Raw genomic sequence first — 7,578 nt, 5'->3', positions numbered from 1 at the left:
TGACTCTGCCTCTCCAATATATAAATGTCACTGTGAGATACTAGGCTATTTGCTTCTTAAAGGTATAGGTCCTGTTTAGTATAACGCTATTCCTCTCCTAGAAAGCTCTAAATGTATTTTTAATTGACTATTCTGGACCCACAGAAGAAAAGACAATTCTGTTACTTCATGGTCCCCAGTGACTAGAGTTTGACTTTTCCCTGGAGCCTTGAGAACTAAAAGAAGTGATTTTAGAACTGCAGGGGGCTTTTTTCAGCCCCAGGTTCTCCGCTCTCTGTCCCAGGAAACTTCCAACCACAGAGCCTGGATGCTGCCAAGCACTAAATCGCTGTTAGCTAGAGTATGGGACCGAATATTTGGCCTCATTCATTCACTCATTAGTTTGGGGGTACCAAGCAATGCTCTAAGCACTGGGGGCATAGTTAGGCGAATAAACTAGTCTCTGCCTTCATTCTATTCAACTGAGGAGAAACACAAAAACAGGTGATTAATTTTAGAGTGGTTAAGGAAGATTCATTCACCCACTTGATCCTCCCCTGAGCTAAGATGCAGATTGTCAGCTGGGGACGAGAGAGGTGAGGTACAGACAGGGGAGAGTAGAGAGAAAAGAGGAGGAAAGAGAAAGAGGAAGAGAGAAAACGGTTCAAGGAGTGGGGCATGGTGGAGGAAGGCCATGGGAGTCCTGCCCTAGTCAGCTGAACCCTGGTAGGGGTTAAAAGTTGCCGGTGGCCCAGGGCCCTGGCTTTCTTGGGGCTCACCTTGATTGAGTTTGCCCCCTCTGCCTCCAGGTTTTTCTCCAGGGGGCCTCCTCCCCCAAGCTTATCAGCTTGTGAGAGTCTGCCAGCTGCCTCAGAGGCCTGGGCTGAGCCCCAGGGGAGGCCTCTGAAGGAGAAGGATGGCTGAACATGAACCCACCAGTGGCCCAAGATGACCTGGTTGGGATCATATGTTTGTTTCTGATAGAAGAGTGAGAACAGAACAGCATTCTCCCTGAAAGTCAAGTGGCTCCCTGAGACAGCTGTCATTTTGACAGGGCTGGGCATGCAAGGCCTCCAAGACTGCTCCCGGGCTCTCCTGGGCCTGTCTGTCAATAAGCTCAGGAAGAAAAACAAGCCCCAGGGCTTAGTGAGTCACCACTGCACGACAGTGACAGAGAGCTGCTTAGCCTGGGACTGAGAGCAGACATCAAGGAGGGCTGGCATAGGGCTGCTCTGCAGGCAGGAAAGGCAGGGGAGGCAGGTACGGCTGGTCAGGAGACAGTCAGGCCTTGACTCCACCTGGTGTCCCATAGCTCCGTTCCAGAAGGCTGCCATTCCGTCTCTACCCTGCCATCTCCAAGTCAACCTTTCCGGTCCCCTTGTCCATGATGTCTTCCCTAATTCTCTTGCCTGGATGAGAATCATTCGCTCATTTGTTCGTTTATAGGCAGATATTTCTTGAACCTTCCATGTGACAGCGGAAACAGAAAAAGAAAACAATTCTTCCTTTAAGGGGATGGATCGCATTCCACTGGAGCAGATAAGAATCTGAGCATGAAGAACCTTGGGTGTAAATGCGTGTGTGCATATACGCACATATGCAGGTAAGTATGTATGTTTGTGTGTGTGTATGTACATCTCACAGATGAGGTTGCAAGCACATGGGAGGTCACCTCACGAGCCTGGACTGTCTTGAGGGATGGGTGGGACCTGCCAAATAGAGTGTAAGAGCCCTCACAAAGGAACAAAAACAGTGGGTCAGCATGTCCACAAGACTGAAAATAAAGAAAGCACGGCCACCACATCCATCTATTTTTATTAAATAAACCATCAGCCATAACTCGCTTCCTCATTTTAGTTGAACCAAGTGCATCGACGTATCTACTCTATTCACATCCAATGTGCCATGGACATGCTTGCAAGGAGCAAACAGAGGCCTATCTCCTTTAGTTTTCACTCCCCATCTGATCATCAATTTTTGGATGGGGGAGGCATAGGACATAAGTATAAGAAGTTTCAAATGTAGTGAAAGGTATCGAAGATAGAAGTAGCGTGACCAACCAACTGTCCCAGTTTTAGCTCTGAAAGTTCTATGTCCTGGGAAATCCTTTGGTCCCAAGAAAACCAGGACAGCTGGTCACCATAGAAAATAAGACAGTGTGAGGAGGGAGAGGGAGCCAAGGTTTTGGCTATTTGATCAATTAATCACCGTGGGGAGGGGAGGGTTGGCTGTAGATGGGCAGAGAGGGGATGTCTATGTTTGGGAGACGGAGAATCTTCCCTTAGAAGTGTCAAACCTGCATGCCCCCACTTCCATCATCACCCCCAACCTGATTGCCCCTGGGCAGTTGTCATCAGTCCCTGACTTGTAGCCTCTGCACAGTCCCCAGCAAAATCGCCGCTCTCCCTCACCGCACAGTGCCCCCCCGGGGGCCGTGCTGGGATTCTGTCTCCTCTCCTGGATAGGAGTGCATCTGGCATCCTCCCTTGTCTTACCCCACAGGCCCCCATGGAGTTGGGCTTTGGCAATGTAGCCAGCAGCTGTCTTTAACCCGTTCCCGCCCAGCTCACCAGCTCACTCCCTGCACACATCAACCCCTCGCCCTGCTATGGCCTCAGACACTGATGAAGGAGTCAGGGAGGATTAAGCTAAGGACAATGTGACTCTTAGCATCTTGCCCTCTGAGAAGAGACAGCTAAAACCCCCATCCCCACTGGCCGAGGCAGGGTCAGGAGGGGCAGCTGTGTTGTTCCACCAATGCCACGCATCCTCCAGACCCCATGTCTGCCTGCGAGCCACCAGTCACGCTCAATGCTGCCTCTGTGGCAAGGTTGCTCGTGAAAAGCCCCTGTGTTGTGGCTCCCATCTCCAGTGAGGTTCAGACACAAGGTCTCCATTCATGCCAGGCTGGCTCCCCTCGGCCACACAGGCAGCCCCTGCTCCCTGAGCAAAGCTTCCTGAGGTGCCAGGGATGGCCAAGCACCCACACCCTGAGTCCCTCCCTCCTCCCAGCGCCGCCGTCTGCCCACCTCCTGGGAAATGCCGACAAGGGCTCAGAGCAGCAGGACACAGAAGGCCACACTAGCCAGTGGGTCTTTGGGAAGCCTATACCTCTCTGTCAACAGCCATCCAAGCTCCTGGCTGCCATGAAATGTCAATGAGAGGACACACACAACAAAGTATACAAGAGATACTTTCTTTTACCCTCTTCCAACGAGCCGAGAGGAAGAAAAAAGGCCATCTGAAAGGTGCCCGACTCTAGGGGCTGAATGGAGAGAGTCAGTTCTGAGGAATGGGGCTGCTGGCAGGGACCTTACCAGTTAGAGAGCCAGTTGATGGAATGGCTTTCTGAAGCTCGTGCCACTTAGCGAGTCCTGTACCATTCTGCAGAGCACGAGTGCTCCAAGCTACAGAATAGGACAGCAGGTCTCAGACTTGAGCACGCACTGGAATCACCCGTTACAGCACAGTCAGTGATCATCAAGATTGGAGTGGGGCCCAGGTATCTGAATTCCTACTCATTTCCCAGGTGATGAGGTGCTGTAGTCAGAGGACTTTGCTTTGAGAATTATTGGAATAAGGTCTCCCCTGACCCTAAGGAGATTACAAGTCATTTGAGACCACCAATGTATACTTTAGTTCCTGAAGAGAGTTCCAAAGCAAAAACTACCCACAAATGCAATGCAGAATTGAGAGGATTCAGGGGGAAAAGAGGAGAGATATTCGTTTAGTGCTTACTACATGCTCTCATCGTCTCACATGACTGTCGTGAAGGCCTATAAAGTGGATAGTCATTTTCCTATTTCACAGATAAGGAAAAAAGGTTCATCACTTCCCCAAGGGTAAGCAAGTAACAGGGTGGCAGGCTACACAGGGCTCTGAGGCCAGGCATGATGGATATCAAGAGGAGAGGTAGGGTTTGTCAGAGAAGATCCCCAGAGGAAAAGTCACTCAAGCTGGATGGCGAATGTGAGGAGCCATGAAGAAGAGTAGGGAGTTTGTGAAATGCCATATTGAAATGGGGCGGCGGGGAGGTAATGAGAAATGAGATGAACTTCATGTTCGGTGGGATAAGAGTCAAGAACATGACAACAGCCTGTTTGGGGGGAAAGGTGGGTTCGATGAGAAGTATGGCAAGCGAGAGCGGCCATATTGGAGTGAATCGTAGAAGCTAAGAAGAGAGGACCCTGGGCTGCTGTGGGGCCTTGAGTGTCACGTCAAGACCCCTGGGCCAGATAAAGTGGCCTGAGGGTGCTACTGCTGATTCTAAAGTTGGCAATGGCTTGACTAAGCCAGTGTCTGAGGAAAATTATTCTGGCAGCCAGAGAGGAACAAGGAAAGTGTAGGGGATCAAAGTATTATCACCCAAAAAAACTGTGCCTTTTGAGATATTAATTTGAAGCTGGTTATTAAGAAACAAAAGACTCAGAACCTTTGACCCTCCCCGTTTCCGGCCTAAGAGATTCAGGTGGAAAGGCCTGCTCCAGGAAGGAAATCTTAGGATAGTCTCCCTAACCTAATTAGAATTGAGTGTGGTAGATGAGGGCTCCAGGCAGAGGTCTGGTGGCTGGATCACCCACTAAGTGCCACTGCTTCTGAGCTGCCTGGCAGAAAATTGCCTGCCGTGTGTGTGCGGCTCTTCTTCAATTGCCTGTAAATCGCTCATTTTCGGCTTTTGAAATCTAAGATCTCGTTCCCCTCCCCCTTTCTCCTGTGTCTAAAATGACACGTAGACCTCATTTTGCCTCACTGTCTTTGGAATTTTCATGTTTATGTGAATTCCTCGTGCGCTCGTATTAAAATTTAATTTTTCTCCTGTTGATCTGCCGTATGTCGGTTTGAATTATTAGCCCAGCTAGAACACCTTAGAAGGTGGGAGGAAAAGTTCAAGGTTTTTTTTAGTCCCTACAAGAGCCTGAGGCAGGTCTGGGCACTCAGTGAGGGAGGCACTTCCCTGGCCTGTAACCAGGGCAGCCCCCTATGCTTGTGTGACCCAACTGTTTTCGTCACCAACCTCTCCACCTAAGATTATCTACGGGTTGTCACCTTTTGTTTTTCCTCACCTTCTTAGGAGTCACAGTGACCCTTTCTCCCAAAACCCAGATCTTTCAGAGGAAAGAGAGGGCTAGTGTTAAAAAGAGGGCTGGCTGTCTATGGCCATGCCACCCTGAACAAGCCGGATCCCGTCTGATCCAAAGCTAAGCAGGGTTGGGCCTGGTTAGTACTTGGATGGGAGACCACCTAGGAAGATCAGGTACTGCAGGTGTAAATAATAAGAAGAAGAAGAAGAGATTATAAGCTGACAAGGTCCTTGCAATCTTTGAGGTCAAACAAGGGTTGACCATAAAAAAAAAAAAAAAAGAAGGGCTGGCAGACGTTTGCCCGGACTGCCAAAGGCTCCTGGTACATAGAGTACCTCGAGGTATCTTCACATGAGCTCTCTCCCAGTCTCTTTCTTCACTCCTGTGACGTCTTGGAACCTTCTTCCCTTCTGTTCAGCCCCCAAAGGGGAAGGAGAACTAAGGAACTCTGAGGGTTTCTCTTACAGGCATTTTTCAGAAAGTGACGATGGCCGACGTCCGGCCTGCCCTGCAGAGGACGAGGTGCACCTGGTTTCTCCACCTGCCATCAGAGAAGCTGTGCAGGTTGGGTGCGCAGGGGGCGGGGACTGCCCGACTAACGCCCCGCCCCGCGCCCCCGCGCCCCGCGCCCCGCCCACCCGGGGGTCGCGAGCCGAGAGCAGGAGGCTGAGCGCGGAGATCTCCTCATTTCATCTCTCCTCAGATACAAGCTTTTAGCGAGTGGGCAGCAGGCCAGGCCCGGTCCGGACAAGAAAGCGGCCATTCGCATCCGCAGCGCCCGCGGAGCCGAGCCAGAAAGTGGGGGAGACGCTGTTTGAAGGAGGCGCTTTGGAAATTCCTCACATTTTTTGGCCTTTGTCTCTGGGCATTGAGATGGAGATCCACGTTTGACTCTGCAGACGGCGCGAGGTCTCTCCTTTGCATTCCAGAGGAAGAGCCTAGCAGAGAGGGGAAAGAATTCGGAGGGAGTTTTCTCATCTCAGGGACCACCTGAGTCATTGGGAGGGGAGGGCGGGGATGCCGCGGGGCAGCTCAGTTTTCTTTTGCTCCTTCTTCACTGCATTTCCTTCTCTCTCCTCTCACCCCAGCCCCAGGCCCACGTCTTCAGTGAGGCGAATGTGGTGCCCCTCTCTGAGAAGAGCTGTCCCCCGCCCCCGCATTCTTGGGGGGCCATCTAAGGCACCAGGGAGCTGGTGGACACGACTGGGAGCCAGGACACCTGGGCCCTGGCGACTCGGCTAGACCTCAAGCAAACCACGGTGGATTTGGATGCGTCATCCTTACCACCTCCCAACCTGGAGAAGAGTTTGGCCTTGTCCTCCCACGTCCCATCCTATGAGCACCAAAAGTGAGAGGCGGGGCATGTTCAGTGTAAGGACATTAGTAAGGGATGTGGGGACACCACAGCTGGGTGCTGTCAAGAGATTAGCCAGAAGCCCCCAGGGCCGGTGATTTCAGACTTCCACACACCTCTCTGTCCAGCAAGGCTTCGCGGTTGTGAGCGAGGGTCCCTTTGTCACCAGTTGGAGACCCATGTCCTTTAGTCCTCTGCCCCCCACTGAACGGATGCCTCTCTCACCAGATGCCACTTTGCATCCAAATCAACCAATGCGCAAGCAGCTGGGGGAGAATAGGGCGTGAGGAGCCTCTGTGCTCTAAGGTCACCCTGCTCTCCTGAATACCACCAGTTGACCTTCTCGGCTCCCTCCCTCCCTGATGCTGTCCAGATCACCTATGCTCTGAAGGACCTGGATCATCCCTTTTGTGACCAAAATGAAGTCTTCATCAAGGGCCAGCTGGACCAAAATAGGAGAAATCCTACAGATAAAAGGAAGCAGAAACTTCTTTGACTGTTCCACAGTTCTTTCTCAACCAACCCTTCTCAGAAACCCTTGCACCTCTTGTCAGGTTTCGTCCCCGCCAGCCCTCCCCCACGCACCTGATCTCCTTCCAAGAAGTAAAAAGAAACCTGACCTAAGGTAAAGGACAGCGGCCATCGATGATGCCCGGTGAACCATTAACTCTGGATAACCTCAGGCAAATCACCGAACCTCTGAGCCTCAGCTTCCTCCTTTGAAAAATGAAAGGGTTGGACTAGAAGACATCTAAGGTCTCTCCCAGACATGACAGGCTAAGGCTCAAGTGTGACTCCACCTCCTACCACAGGAGCAAGTCATCCATCTCCCTCTTCAGCTGCTCAGGTGCTGACCCCGCCCCACGGGACTGGCCGTGTCTGGAATCCAGTTTCCGGTTCCTTCATGTTCCCAATCCCCGTGTGGGTGATTGTGAGGTGAGAACCACGGGCAGACAACAGCCGGCCTTCTGTGCAGCGTGGGCTCCTCAACCAGACTGGTCATTGCTCCAGACACGGAGGGGTGTCGCACTGTTCCCTGACGAGGGTCCCTTTTGAGTGATGGGGTCACACACTAAACAGACACTTAGAACTCATCTGGGTTCTGGCAACTTCTCCAAAAGTATTTCTACTCCTTTCCTTCTTGCCTCCCTCCCCTCCCTCCAT

At 51.7% G+C, this 7,578-nt stretch overlaps 1 pseudogene; it reads left to right on the top strand.

The window, feature by feature from the left end:
• Positions 1-5,128: 5,128 nt before the first annotated feature.
• On the top strand, positions 5,129-5,245 carry LOC111738029 (annotated as a pseudogene).
• Positions 5,246-7,578: the final 2,333 nt, after the last annotated feature.

The sequence above is a fragment of the Pteropus vampyrus genome, unplaced genomic scaffold (assembly GCF_000151845.1).
Source record: "Pteropus vampyrus isolate Shadow unplaced genomic scaffold, Pvam_2.0 Scaffold33, whole genome shotgun sequence".
NCBI classification, from domain to species: Eukaryota; Metazoa; Chordata; class Mammalia; order Chiroptera; family Pteropodidae; genus Pteropus; species Pteropus vampyrus.
This window is presented reverse-complemented; position numbering and strand designations above follow the sequence as displayed.